Raw genomic sequence first — 14,529 nt, 5'->3', positions numbered from 1 at the left:
AATTATTTTCACTTAAATTAACTATTTTATTGAATTTGATCTTTTAAAAAAATTACGAAATTTAGTTAATAAGACAAATTTGTGTAAAAATTTAAAGATTGGGGTTATATGTAATAATAACGGAAGTTGAAATTGGAAGTGGAAAAAAGAGAAAACAACAAAAATTTGTTTTCCATTTTCGGAATTATTTTTCAAAGTTTCATGGCCAAACACCATAATTTTTAACTTCGGAAATTTTTTCTGGAAAAAAGAAAAAAATATCCGTGGCCAAACGAAAAATATTAATTAAGTGGAAAAGATTACACACTAAAGCGAATCAGTCCAAATAAAAAATAAAGTGCACATAGCCAAAAAAAAAAATCCTAAATGGCAGCCTGAGTCCGCCCTAACCCAACAATTATTTAGGAGTATTACATATAAATAGATAGTGTGGTTTTCTATTTCCAATTCTATCTTCTTCTATCCGACCCCCCACCCCCCCACCCCCACCGCCACTGACTAATATTGCCTTCAAGGTTCAATTGTCTGCCTTCTTCTCCTGCTATTATGGGTTATCAATATTGTCTCCTTGTATCCTTTTACATTCAATTTTTCAGCTTTCAAGTGTAAGTACCATCATTCCTTTATTTTAATCCATTTTTTCCCTCTTTTTTTGTTTGAATCCAATCCATTTTCCTCTTTTCCTTATTGGTGTACTCTACAATTGTGTTCTCTGATAGATGATTGTGGTTTTTTTATTTTGTTGAGGGTGCTCGTCCACGAATGACGAATCTCATCACTAGGTGTGTAGTCTCCCTTATTGGGTTTCTTATTCGTAATCTTTATCAAACATTCTGCCTTATGCAGGTGGAACTGTGATGGAGTGCATGGAAAGCTTCACACTTTCGTCTTACGGTGATGAATTTACCATTCAAGTTTTCAGTTATCTAGTCGATCCTAGTCCCTCATTTTGCCAAGTCTTTTTTGATGGCTGATATAGCATGGGCTAGATAGAATTTCACTGCTTTTGCTGTCTGATAGACATAAATTTTTTATTGTGAAAAATCATATCCTTTAGCCTTTTCTACCCTATTACTCCTTAATAGGTGCTTTTCTGCCCTATTACTCCTGAATAGTTGATACTCGTAAATATGGGCTCTGTAGCTTGTCACTATTGTTGGGTTCATAGTATATGAAAGAAGTGTGAATGAAAAATGGAGAATAAAATGGTGGAGGGAAAGGAGACACTAAAATGGAAAGTGTACTCCCAAATTAGAAAGTTTACTTTTTCTCCCGTATTGGTGGAAGAAGAGAACTTGAAAGTATTTATAATCAAGAACACTTACTCCACTTGGCAAGTGAGGCAAGAAATAAGAGATGTCTCGCGCCGTCGTCGTCGTCACTCGCTCGGCTCGGCTTCGGCTTCGGATTTAGCAAATGCTCGATCGATGAGATCTATCTTTTTGGACAAACTTTATTTGAATTCCGAAGAATGCCAAGGAAAAATGCAGTAAATGCATTGTTTACATTGTTCTGAACTGAGGTTATAGAAGGTTGCAATGGTTCGAAATGATGCTTCAGAAGGATATAATCCTTCAATGAAGTGACACACTGATTCATGAAATGAGATGACTGTTCAAAAAAAGATACAATCTTTGATGAGCAGACATGAACTTACAACAAAGTTGTAACCTTTAGCGTGAATCATTGCCTCTTTTCAAAAGAGGCATGTTGTGGCTATATAAACCTGGTTTTTTCCACAGGTTTAGTACGAAATTTTCAGATTAAAATCTCTCTTTTTGTCTCAAAAATATTCTGTGTGATCACTCAAAACGTTCTGTGAGTTCGAAGATATTCCAACCTTTTGAGGTACCGCTACTGTTGGTCTGTTAGCCACTTTATCCTGGGAGAAAAAATTCCACAACCTCGGGTATGGTGAGGGGGATAATTTCCTTAAGAAAAATCTGTGAATTCGGACGACTTGGCTATTTCTGTTTTATCTTAATTTCTGCAAAATAAAATACACCTCTTAGAAAGGTCATTTTGATCTTGTGTTGAGGGTATTTGATATACTTCATTGTGTTCTTGTTTATACTTGAACTCAAGTTGAAGTTGGTGTTGTAATATACAGATTTTGTGTATCCAAAGTACAAACAAAATAACAATCTTAAGGAAATAATTAATTTTACATAATCTGTATAACTTATTTTTGGATATTAAAGCTTTAAGCTTTCTACTCCGCTTGAATTTAACTAGTGATTAGAAGACATAAAATCTTCATCACAAGTTAAAGTTCACTCGGTTGACGATTTGAAGTTATAAAAACTTCATTGTTAATTAGAAACAAGAAGAAAAGTTGAAAAGTTATTTAACTTTATAAGTAGTATTCTGAAAATACTAAAATTTTCTGTCTTGTGTTGACAGGAAAGATGACTAACGAAAGTCAAATGATTGATGTGACAACGTCTGTGAGGGAAACTAATATTGCCACATCAAGTCGCACAAATGTTCCGCCAACAATGGCACCGGTGGAGAGCCCAAAAAAATTTTAGGCATTGACTTCAAACGGTGCAAGCAAAAGATGTTTTTTTAGCTCACCACTTTATGTCTGCAACGGTTCACTAGTAAAGACGCTTCTGAGGTGCCTGAGAAAACCTCGGACAAATACCGCTTCGTTATTGTAGAAGCTTGGAAACATTTGAACTTCCTTTGCAGGAATTATATTCTGAGTGGTCTCCAAGACGACCTCTACAATGTTTATAGTGGAACCAAGACATCAAAGGAACTGTGGGGGGCACTTGAATGAAAATATAAGACGGAGGATGCGGGAGTAAAGAAATTCCTTATTGTACGGTTCCTGGACTTCAAAATGATAGATAGCAAATCTGTTGTCTCTCAAGTACAAGAGTTGCAAGTCATCATACATGATCTCCTAGCAGAAGGTTTAATTGTGAATGATGCTTTCCAAGTAGCAACGATAGTTGAGAAGCTACCACCTTTGTCGAAAGACTTCAAAAACTACTTAAAGCAAAATGCAAGGAGATGACTGTTGAATATCTTATTGTCCGACTTCATATTGAAGAGGATAATAAAGCTGCCGAAAGAAGTTTAAAGAGGAATTCTACAATTAATGGAGCACATATTGTAGAAGATGACCAAAATAATTCCAAGAAAAGGAAGAAAGCTGAACAAGGAAGCAATCAACCCAATAAAAAGTTCAAGGAAAAATGCTTCAACTGTGGCAAGATTGGCCACAAGTTCACAGATTGTCGTGCCCCAAAGAAAGGCAAGAAGAAGGATCAAGCAAATATGATTGAATCCAACAAATAATGCGATGATCTGTGTGCTATGTTCTCAGAATGCAACTTGATGGGAAATCCTTGCAAATGGTGGATGGATTCTGGTGCCACCCGCCATGTATGTGCCAATAAGGAGTTGTTTTCGCTATTCACTCCGGCTCAAGTAGAAGAAATGATCTACATGGCTAGCTCCGCTACGGCTAAGGTAGAAGAAACTAGAAAATTTTGCTTAAAGATGACTTTTGGAAAGGTCTTGACACTTAACAATGTCTTGTATGTTCCGGAGTTACGTAGGAATTTAATTTCTGTTTCACTTCTAGACAAGAACGGATTCAAATGTATAATCGTTTCTTGAAAAATTGTAATTAGCAAAGGAGAAATGTATATAGGAAAAGACTATCTGACCGAAGGCCTTTATAAGATGAATGTAATGACTGTTGAAATAAATAGAAGTTCAAATTCTTCTTATTTGCTTGAGTCTTATGATTTATGGCATGAACGTTTAGGCTATGTTAATTACAAAACGTTACGAAAACTAATTAACTTAGAAATTTTGCCAAACTTTGAGTGCAATAAATCAAAGTGTCAAACGTGTGTGGAATCAAAGTACGCAAAGCATCCTTATAAGTCCGTTGAAAGGAATTCTAATCCCTTAGACTTAATACACACTGACATTTGTGATATGAAGTCAACACCATCACGTGGTGGGAAAAAGTATTTATAACTTTTATTGATGAGTGCACTAGATATTGTTATATCTACTTGCTAAATAGTAAGGATGAAGAAATAGATGCGTTTAGGCAATATAAAACTGAAGTTGAAAATTAGTTAGACAAAAAAAATTAAAATGATAAGAAGTGATAAGGGCGGAGAATATGATTCTCCCTTTGCACAAATATGTGTAGAGAATGGAATAATCCATCAAACTACGACCCCATATTCACCTCAATCTAATGGAATTGCGGAAAGAAAAAACCAAACTTTAAAGAAAATGATGAATGCCTAGTTCTGGTTTACCACAAAACTTATGGGGGGAGGCTATCCTTACAGCCAATCGTATACTCAATAGAGTTCCCCATAGGAAGACATAATCAATTCCTTATGAAAAATGGAAAGGAAGGAAACCCAACTTGAAATATTTCAAAGTGTGGGGGTGTCTAGCGAAGGTTCAAGTTCCTATACCTAAAAGGGTTAAGATATGACCTAAAACGGTGGACTGCGTGTTCATAGGATATGCTAAAAGTAGTAAAGTATGTCGATTTTTGGTTCATAAATCCGAACATCCGGATATTAATGAAAATACGGTAATTTAATCAGATAATGATGAATTCTTTGAAAATATTTACCCGTATAAACTTAGACATGAACCGTCTAATGGAGGATATAAACGACCTCGTGATGAACCAATTGAGAATGAACATAATGATGAAAATCCAAGATGTAGTACACGTCAAAGAACGTCTACATCATTTAGATCGGATTTTGTAACATTTCTCTTAGAAAATGAGCCTCAAATATTTAAGGAAGCGATGGCATCTTTAGATTCATCCTTTTGAAAACAGGCAGTCAATAGTGATATTGATTCAATCTTAAGCAACCATACATGAGAATTAGTTGATCTTCCTCCCGGAAATAAACCTTTAGGTTCTAAATGGATCTTCAAAAGGAAAATAAAAATGGATGGCACTATTGACAAATACAAGGCAAGACTTGTAGTAAATGACTTCAAATAAAAAGAAGGCCTTGATTACTTTGATACATACTCGCCAGTAACAAGGATAATATCAATTCGAATGTTAATTGCCTTAGCGACAGTATATGATCTTCAAATCCATCAAGTGGATGTGAAAACCTCTTTCCTAAATGGAGAATTGAAGGAAGAAATATACATGGAACAACCTGAGGGTTTTGTGGTTCCAGGAAAGGAAAATAAGGTGTGTAGAATTATTAAGTCATTGTATGGACTAAAGCAAGCACCTAAATAATGGCATGCGAAGTTTGACCAAACCATGTTGGCAAACGGGTTCAAGATAAATGAATGTGATAAATGTGTATATATTAAAAACACTCCAAATCACCAAGTCATTGTTTGCTTATATCTGGATGATATGTTGATCATCAGTGGAGACATTTCTAACATAAATGCAACCAAACGAATGCTCGAGAGCAAGTTTGATATGAAAGACCTTGGAGTTGTAGATGTGATCTTAGGTATAAAAATCCATTGAACTCTACAAGGGTTAGCATTGTCACAGTCTTATTATATCAAAAAAGTACTTGACAAGTTCAAGTATATGGAATTCGGTATTGCCAAGACTCTATTGGATGTGAACTTTGCACTTCGAAAGAATGAAGGTGAAAGTGACTCATAGTTGGAGTACGCAAGAGTATTGAGATGTTTAATGTATATAATGAACTGTACACGATCAGACATAGCATGTGCTATCAGTAAATTGAGTCGGAACATGAGTAATCCCAACAAAACTCATTGGATGGCAATGAAAAGAGTTTTGGGGTATCTTAAATACACTCAAAATTATGCTTTGCATTATAATAAATATCCTGCGATACTTGAAGGATATAGTGATGCAAATTGGATCACCGGATCGAACGAAGTAAAATCCACAAGTGGATATGTATTTACTATCGGTGGAGGAACAGTTTCTTAGAAATCATCCAAACAGACTTGTATCGCTCACTCTACAATGAAATCTGAATTTATCCTATTAGATAAAGCCGATGAAGAAGCAGAATGGCTCCAAAATTTCTTGGAAGATATTTCGTATTGGCCCAAGCCAGTGACACTAGTATGTATACACTGTGATAGCCAAGCGGCAATAGGTAGGGCAGGGAGCATGATGTACAACGATAAATCTCGTCACATACGATGGAGATATAATACCGTTAGGAAACTTCTCTCTAGTGGAATTATCACTATTGACTCTATAAAGTCAAAGAATAATATGTTAGATCCATTTACAAAAGGCCTATCTAGAGAAGGAGTGGAAAGAACATCTAAGAGAATGGGTTTAAGTCCTAGGACGAGTCAGCATGGCGGTAACTCTACCTAGCAGACTGGAGATCCCAAGAGCTAGGTTCAAGGAGATCAAACAAAGTTGTTTCTGACAGGTTCAACATTGTCAATTACCCAACCCATTCTCATGAGGTAGACAATGTATAGTAAACTAGGATAAGACTTAAGGTGAAAAATCTTTTAATGATTATCTAAATTTGGCAGATTTGACCAAATAGTTTAATCTATAGGATTGAACGTTTAGAAATCACCTATGCAAGGGTGAAGTGGAAGCTGCTTCAAAGAGAATGTTAGTAAAGGTCTATTCTCTAAGCTCTCATGAAATCAGGACGTGTTCATGGCTGAAAAGAATAAAACCATGAGAACCATAAACGTTAAAAGGCTGGTTGTGTGACATGTATTGTCTAGGTGTACATTAAAGCTCGACAGTTCACGAGTGCATCCGATGCATATTCACTACGGAAAGTTCAAAGGGAAACTCACTTATCCAGATGCAATCAGTCTTTGCTTGATGATCACATACTTGTCCGTAAAAATTTTATGAAAAATAGTCATTCCCCATTCATGTGGGGAATTGTTGGGTTCATAGTATATGAAAGAAGTGTGAATGAAAAAATGGAGAATAAAATGGTGGAGGTGAAGAAGACACTAAAATGAAAAGTGTACTCCCAAATTAGAAAGTTTACTTTTTCTCCCACATTGGTGGAAGAAGAGAACTTGAAAGTGTTTATAATCAAGAACACTTACTCCACATGGAAAGTGAGGCAAGAAATAATAGATGCCTCGCGCCGTCGTCGTCGTCGCTCGCTCGGCTCGGCTTCAGCTTCATATTCGGATTTGGATTTGGCAAATGATCGATCGATGAGATCTATCTTTTTGGACAAACTTTATTTGAATTTTGAAGAATTCCAAGGAAAGGTTGCAATGGTCCGAAATAATACTTCAGAAGGATGTAATCCTTCAATGAAGTGACATACTGATTCATGAAATGAGATGACTATTCAGGAAAAGATGCAATCTTTGATGAACAGACATGAACTTACAGCAAAGGTGTAACCTTTGGAGTGAACCATTACCTCTTTTCAGAAGAGGCATGTTGTGGCTATATAAACCTGATTTCTTCCACAGGTTTAGTACGAAATTTTCAGATTAAAAACTCTCTTCTTGTCTCAAAAATATTCTGTGTGATCACTTAAAATGTTCTATGAGTTTGAAGATATTCCAACCATTTGAGGTACCGCTACTGTTGGTCTGTTAGCCACTTTATCCTGGGAGAAAAAATTCCACAACCTCGGGTGCGGTGAGGGGAATTATTTCCTTAAGGAAAATCCGTGAATTCGGACGACTTGGCTATTTTCTGTTTTATCTTAATTTCTGCAACATAAAATACACCTCTTGGAAATGTCATTTTGATCTTGTGTTGAGGGTATTTGATATACTTCATTGTGTTCTTGTTTATACTTGAACTCAAGTTGAAGTTGGTGTTGTAATATACAGATTCTGTGTATCCAAAGTACAAACAAAATAACACTATTAATTATTCTCCCGCCTCTTGACTCCATCATATGGAAATGCTCATATCTACAGTTGTTTGTGTCTATTGAATGATTAGCTAAATAGTCAGCTGATTTGTTCCCTTTGCTGAGAATGTGTCGTATAACTGTATGTTTACCTTGAATATTTGCCTCAATATTTTCTTCAGTCTCTGCAACTATATCATATTACCTTCTATTAATTGATATTTAGTAATAAGTATTAAAAATGATTTGGAAAATAAGTAATTAATATTAAGGGTAAAACATGATGAAAAATATTCTTTCTTGATTTGTCAAAAATGACAAGTAAAATAGAAAGTCAAATTAGAAAAATGGTGACAAGTAAATCTAAACAGAGGGAGTATAAGTTATCAAACTTCTACAAGAAGCTTGGCAATAAGCTTGATCAAACTTGTGAAGGGATCTTAGCAATAAGCTTCCTTGACAAGTTGTCACATTGCAGGTTACATGGTCATCCTCCCAATTTTTACACTCCCCTTTGTGTCTATATGATAGATAATGTGTCTTATTAAATTATACTAAAATTATTCAGTGCAAAAAAATTAGTGAAGAAAAACGAGTCCACATCTCTAATTATATATGTTCTGATCGTTTTATTAAAAAACTTACAAAAAAAATTCAGTGGGATAAAACATTCTGAGGGAAAAAAAGTACAACATATTTACTCTCCATGAAGAAGACCCAAATTCTAATGGAGAAGTCTTTACATCATAATCTTCTGTATCATCTTCTCGGGAGGTTGGTAAGAATCTAGTGAATAATTTTATTGGATTATCACTTGAACGAATTTCGTGCACATCAATATCAAAATTCTTTTGGAGACCATGTGTGAAGAATAATTTTGGTGAAATGTGTTTCGTTCAATCTCCTTTTATGAAGCCTTCATTAATTGGACTATACATGCAATATTATCTTCATACATGACGATGGATACCTTGATATCATGTTTCAGGCAACATTTCTCTTTGATGAAATACATAGCAGATTTCAACCATACGTATTTTCTACTTACTTCATGAATAGTTAGTATCTCAACATGATTTGAAGTAGTAATAATAGACTATTTTGTAGATCGCCATGATATAGCAGGACCTCCGTACATAAACACATAGTTTGCTTGAGATCGAGTTTTATGTAGGTTAGGTAAGTAACCTACATCTATATGATCACGAGATTCACATTATCTTTGTTAGTATAAAATAGACTCATCAACAACAACAACGACAAACCCAGTATATTCCTACCTAGTGGGGTCTGGGGAAGGTAGAATGTACGCAGTCCATACCACTACCTCTAAAGAAGTAAAGAGGCTGTTTCCCATAGACCCCCGGCTCAAGACACAGGACAATGTACAAAAATATTCAAAGTCTGAAACATGATAAAACTAACATAGATACAACATCCACAAAAGTAATGTACATTACCAAATAAAAGACACCAAAAGCCTCCTAACTACGAACTACGGTTCATCCCCCCACCTTATCCCTCTATCCTAGTATTTTTCCTCCAAACCTTCCTATCCAGAATCATGTCCTCAGTGAGATGTAACTGCTCCATGTCATGTCTAATCACTTCTCTCCAGTATTTCTTCGATCCACCCCTACCCCGCTTGAAATCATCTAACGCTAGTCTTTCACACCTACGAACTGGGGCATTTGTGCCCCTCCTTATCACATGACCAAACCATCTCAACCTCACTTCCCGCATTTTTTCTCCACCGATAACATTCCCACCTTCTCCCGAATAATCTCATTCCTAACCCTGTCAGCCCTTGTAAGACCATACATCCAACGCAATATCCTCATTTCCGCCACCTTCAACTTTTGGATATGGAAAGTCTTAACTAGCCAACACTCCGCTCCATACAACATACCCGGCTGGACTGCAACTCTATAGAATTTGCCTTTAAGCTTGGGAGGCACCTTCTTATCACATAAAATCCCCAAAGCGAGCCTCTATTTCATCTAACCTGCCCCAATACGGTGCGAGACATCCTCATCAATCTCTCTATTTCCCTGATCATAACCCAAGATACTTAAAACTGTCCCTCTTGCAAACTGCCTGAGAGTTCAATTTCACCACCACCTCCTCCTCTTGCCTCGAGTCACTAAACTTGCACTCCAAATAATCCGTCTTGGTCCCATTCAATCTGAAACCTTTACACTCCAGAGTTTGTCTCCAAACCTCCAGCTTATCATTAATACCTTGTCGCGACTCATCAATCAAAACTACATCATCCGCAAAAAGCATATACCAAGGCATCTAGCCTTGTATACTCCGCGTCAACACATCCATCACCACGACAAATAAGAACGGGCTAAGAGCTGATCCCTGATGCAACCCTGTCAAGACCTTAAAGTGCTCAGAATCTCCTCCCACTGTCCTTATTCAAGTTTTCGCCCCTCATACATATCCTTAATCGCTCTAATGTATGCCACAGGAACCCCCCTCGCCTCCAAGCATCTCTAAAAAACCTCCCTAGGGACCTTGTCATATACCCTTTTCAAGTCAATAAACACCATGTGAAGATCCCTCTTCCCCTCTCTATACTGCTCTACCAGTCTCCGCAATAGGTGAATTGCCTCAGTCGTTGAGCGACCAGGAATAAATTCAAATTGATTCTTCGAAATAGACATAATATTTCTCAACCTCCGCTCCACCACCCTCTCCCAAATCTTCATCGTATGACTCAACAACTTAAAACCCCGGTAGTTGTTGCAACTCTGAATGTCACCCTTGTTCTTATACAATGAAATCATCGTGCTCTATCTCCATGCCTCATATCAATAGTAAATCTTTAGATATTGCAATATATGTCTAAATCCGTTTCAATGTCTCTGTGCAGGAGAAGAATTATATCTTGCTAACGAATTAACAAGAAAGGTTATGTCAGACCCAGTAGAGTTAGCAAGATACATAAGTGCGCCAATAGTACTGAGATATTATACTTCAGGATCAAGAATCTTTTCATCATTTTCTTTTTTAGATCGAAACAAATTTTTACTCACTTCAAGTGATCGAAAAATTATTGGAGTATTCAATGAATGTGCTTTGTCCATGTACAATTGTTTCAAATTTGTTCAATTTGCAGGCCATGAAAGTTTTATATTTTCAATGTTTTTCATCTTAATTTGTTTTTTGTTAGATATTCAATGGCCTTTTGAACCTCTTCTGAAGTTCTGTTCATGAGGTAGGCTTGTTGGCTCCTCGTATTAGGAGGATTCTTGGACGGCCTCATGCACGTCCATCTTATTACATTCACGAGGTCTTCATTGCCGATAGGACCCAAGGGCAAATCATTGGGTTCATGACCTATCATATCATCCTTGCACCATGAACAAACAAGTCAAAGTAACAAAAAGAAAAATTAGGAAAGCAAATAAACACACAAAACACCGTAATCTTCGATAATAACACCAAAATTGATAATGTCCAATCCTATACCTCAAATACAATACAGTATGGTTGTAGCAATAAATTCAAAGTTTAGAAAGATTTGATATTATTTTAACAAAAGAGAGTTCTTATCTTTATTATCTGTATTTGCATGAGATGGTAGAGGCTCATGCTAATAACATGTTATAAAATGACAACTACAATAAAATTAAATTGCAAGGAGAAAAAGGAAGCAATATTTCACTTTTCATTCTCCATATTTCTCTATCCTTTCTTTATAAGCCAGGGGATATATATATATATATATATATATATATATATATACTAGTTTAGTGTACATGCTTTGTGCGTGTACTTATGTCAAGTAAATAATTTTTTTTTTTAGAAAAAACATCAATCAACATTTTAGTTAGGGATTTAACTATAATAAAGAATCCAAATATTTTTTAATATAAAATAAAATTCATTTACTGTAAGATTGAGAGGTGATCGCCGTACTCTTTAAATTCCTTTAAGTTTTTCGATCACTATCATATGCAAGCTTATTACCTAATTTGTTGACATGAGTAACTAAATTGGCTACTGACGTTCATTTCATAAGATACGAATTTAAAATAATAATATTTTAATATAATATGCGACTTAAAAGAAAATTTATCTAGCTTATGTGTAATAAAAATGAAGCTTAAAGCAGATGCAAATTTCAGTTTTTAAAAATAACTAATTTATTATTTGATCTAAGATTATCCTTAGTAACAAAAAGTACAATAATTCTTTAAGTAATCAACAAATGCATCACACCGACACAAAAAAGTTACATATAAAAGTATACATGTATTGAATATATGTGTAACATTAATCAATAAAATATGCAAAACAAATATATTTAGTAAAATAAAAGTAAATATTATATTTAATATCGTTACTTTAAACATAATAAAGAAGAACAACACATCCAATTTAATTTTAAAATGGGATTTGAAAAATATAGAATTTCATTTGAACATAATAAAGAAGAACAACACATCCAATTTAATTTTAAAATGAAGTTTGAAAAATATAGAATGTACGCAGATTTTGCCTTATATATTGTGAGGTAGAGATATTATTTTTCATAGACCGTCGACTCAAAAAAAAAGTGTGAGACACATAATTACAAAAAAAGAAAATAACAAAATAGCAAAACACTAAGATCTAATTAACCAAATAATTTTAGATAATCATATTTATGTTGTACAATGTACGTAAGTTTGATTGTACCACAAAGTTATTCCTTAGACAATAGTGTTTCAACTTTAAAAGTGAAAAAAAATCATCTGCCCTTAGAAACTACCTTCTAATTTTGTCTTTCTATATTTCTATTTATGAGTTTAATTATTTTATGTCTAACTTATCTCCAAAAAAAATTTCGCATCAACTACTTCATATTGACATTAATTACCCTTTAATATAATATATTTTACAAATTCTTAATCTTTCAGAGTTTGAGAGTCTTTATTTTATCACAATTCTTTCTACATATTTTAGGAGAAATATTATAAAATAATTAAATAAAAAATTAAATAAAAATAGTAAATAACAATTTTATCTATTGTTTTAAGGACCTTCAAACTTTATTAATTTATAATTAAGATTAATAATCCATTAATATAATTCAAAATAAAAAAAGAAAACACTTTTATTATGACTCGTAACTAATTATAATAACATAAATTGAAATTAGAAAATTAAACAAAAAATTGAGAAAAATAATAAATACCAATTTTATTTATTGTAGAGTCTTTTAATGATTCACAAAAAGTTCTTTCTAAGGACCTTCACACTTTATTTATTTATGTTTAATATTAGTAATTTATTAATATAATGCCAAAAAATAAAACACTTTTATCACGACTCCTAACCAACTATAACAACAAAAATTAAAAATTAAAAGTTTATTATATGTTCTGAACACAACAAAGCTTCGAATCTTACTTGAAAATTTTGGTATTGCTGTATTCTTCTAAAGGTCACAATCTAATGAACATAAATTATTACAATTAAACAATATAAATCAATTTAAAAAATATTAAGTATAAAATCTCAAAATACCACAAATATGTACAAAAAGTCACACAATTAAGTTTTAAAAAAAATCAAAGCAACACTTAAAAATAATGAATTTAAATTGAAGGTAAACGTGAGCATCTTATGAATCAAAATATTAAAATATTTTATTTTATTTTATTTTCTAAATACAATAAAGCTTCGAAGCTTACTTGAAATTTTTTAGTCTCGTAGCATTGTTTTTGAATCAGATCACAACCTAGCAAACATAAATTATGACAATAATAATATATGAATCAATTTAAACAAAAACGAAGGATAAAATCTCAAAATACCCTTAAACACATATAAAAATCACACAATTAGGTTAAAGAATAAAATCAAAACAATTGTGTCAAGAATGTATTCGTCAAATTATATAGAAAAAAATAATGAAGATTTCTACAACTATCTTGATACTTGTTTGAATAATTAAATCACCTTAAATAGGACTTTTAATTTGTTTTGTCTTTAGGATGAAGATTTCTACAATTATTCAAATAATTGTTTGAATAATCAAATTTCACCTTAAATAGTACTTCTAATTTATTTTGTCTTTAATTTGGTTTGTCCAGTTCATACATATTTAATTTGTTTGTTTCTTCCATTTATGTTTTTTTATTATAACCAAAATTAAAAGGATACCAAAATATTAGGTTTTCTTATCTTGTTTAAATAAAGAACTACTAATTTATTAAATTTAATTTTAAGCGATTTTAAATTATTAAATATAAAAATTAGTAAATGATAGTCTTGTCTATTGTGATAATTTTTATTGAAGGACAAAAAGTTCAAATCACTTTTATAAGGGGGGTTCCACTTTATATTATTATTATTATTATTATTATTATTATTATTATTATTATTATTATGGATATAAATATATTGTTTAAATTGACCTACAAAATTAAATAATATATTTGCAATTTGTGATTTAAAATAAAACTTAATATTTGTGAGATTATAAATTATTTCATTAAAAAATAAAAGAAATAACTAAAGTCAATCTATTTTTAGTTATAAAAAATTACAATATATTTTTTTTAAAGTAAATAAAATGGTTAGGTTTAAAACTGCTTTGCTACCATAAATATATGAGATCCGCAGTAAGGCTTTAAATTTATTTTGCCTTTGATGAAGATTTCTACAATTTATTCAAATAATTGTTTGAATAATCAAA

General features: G+C 33.0%; 1 long non-coding RNA gene across 1 annotated transcript; it reads left to right on the top strand.

Moving 5' to 3' along the window:
* The first annotated feature begins 268 nt into the window (after positions 1 to 268).
* On the top strand, positions 269 to 10,928 carry LOC107853370. Its single transcript, XR_007043788.1, has 3 exons — positions 269 to 605; positions 847 to 894; positions 10,714 to 10,928. It is a non-coding gene; the product is annotated as an uncharacterized LOC107853370 (long non-coding RNA).
* The last annotated feature ends 3,601 nt before the right edge of the window (positions 10,929 to 14,529 follow it).

This window comes from Capsicum annuum, chromosome 1 (assembly GCF_002878395.1).
Source record: "Capsicum annuum cultivar UCD-10X-F1 chromosome 1, UCD10Xv1.1, whole genome shotgun sequence".
Lineage (NCBI taxonomy): Eukaryota > Viridiplantae > Streptophyta > Magnoliopsida > Solanales > Solanaceae > Capsicum > Capsicum annuum.
Note: the sequence above shows the minus strand (reverse complement) of the source record. Positions and strands in the feature narration are given on the sequence as shown.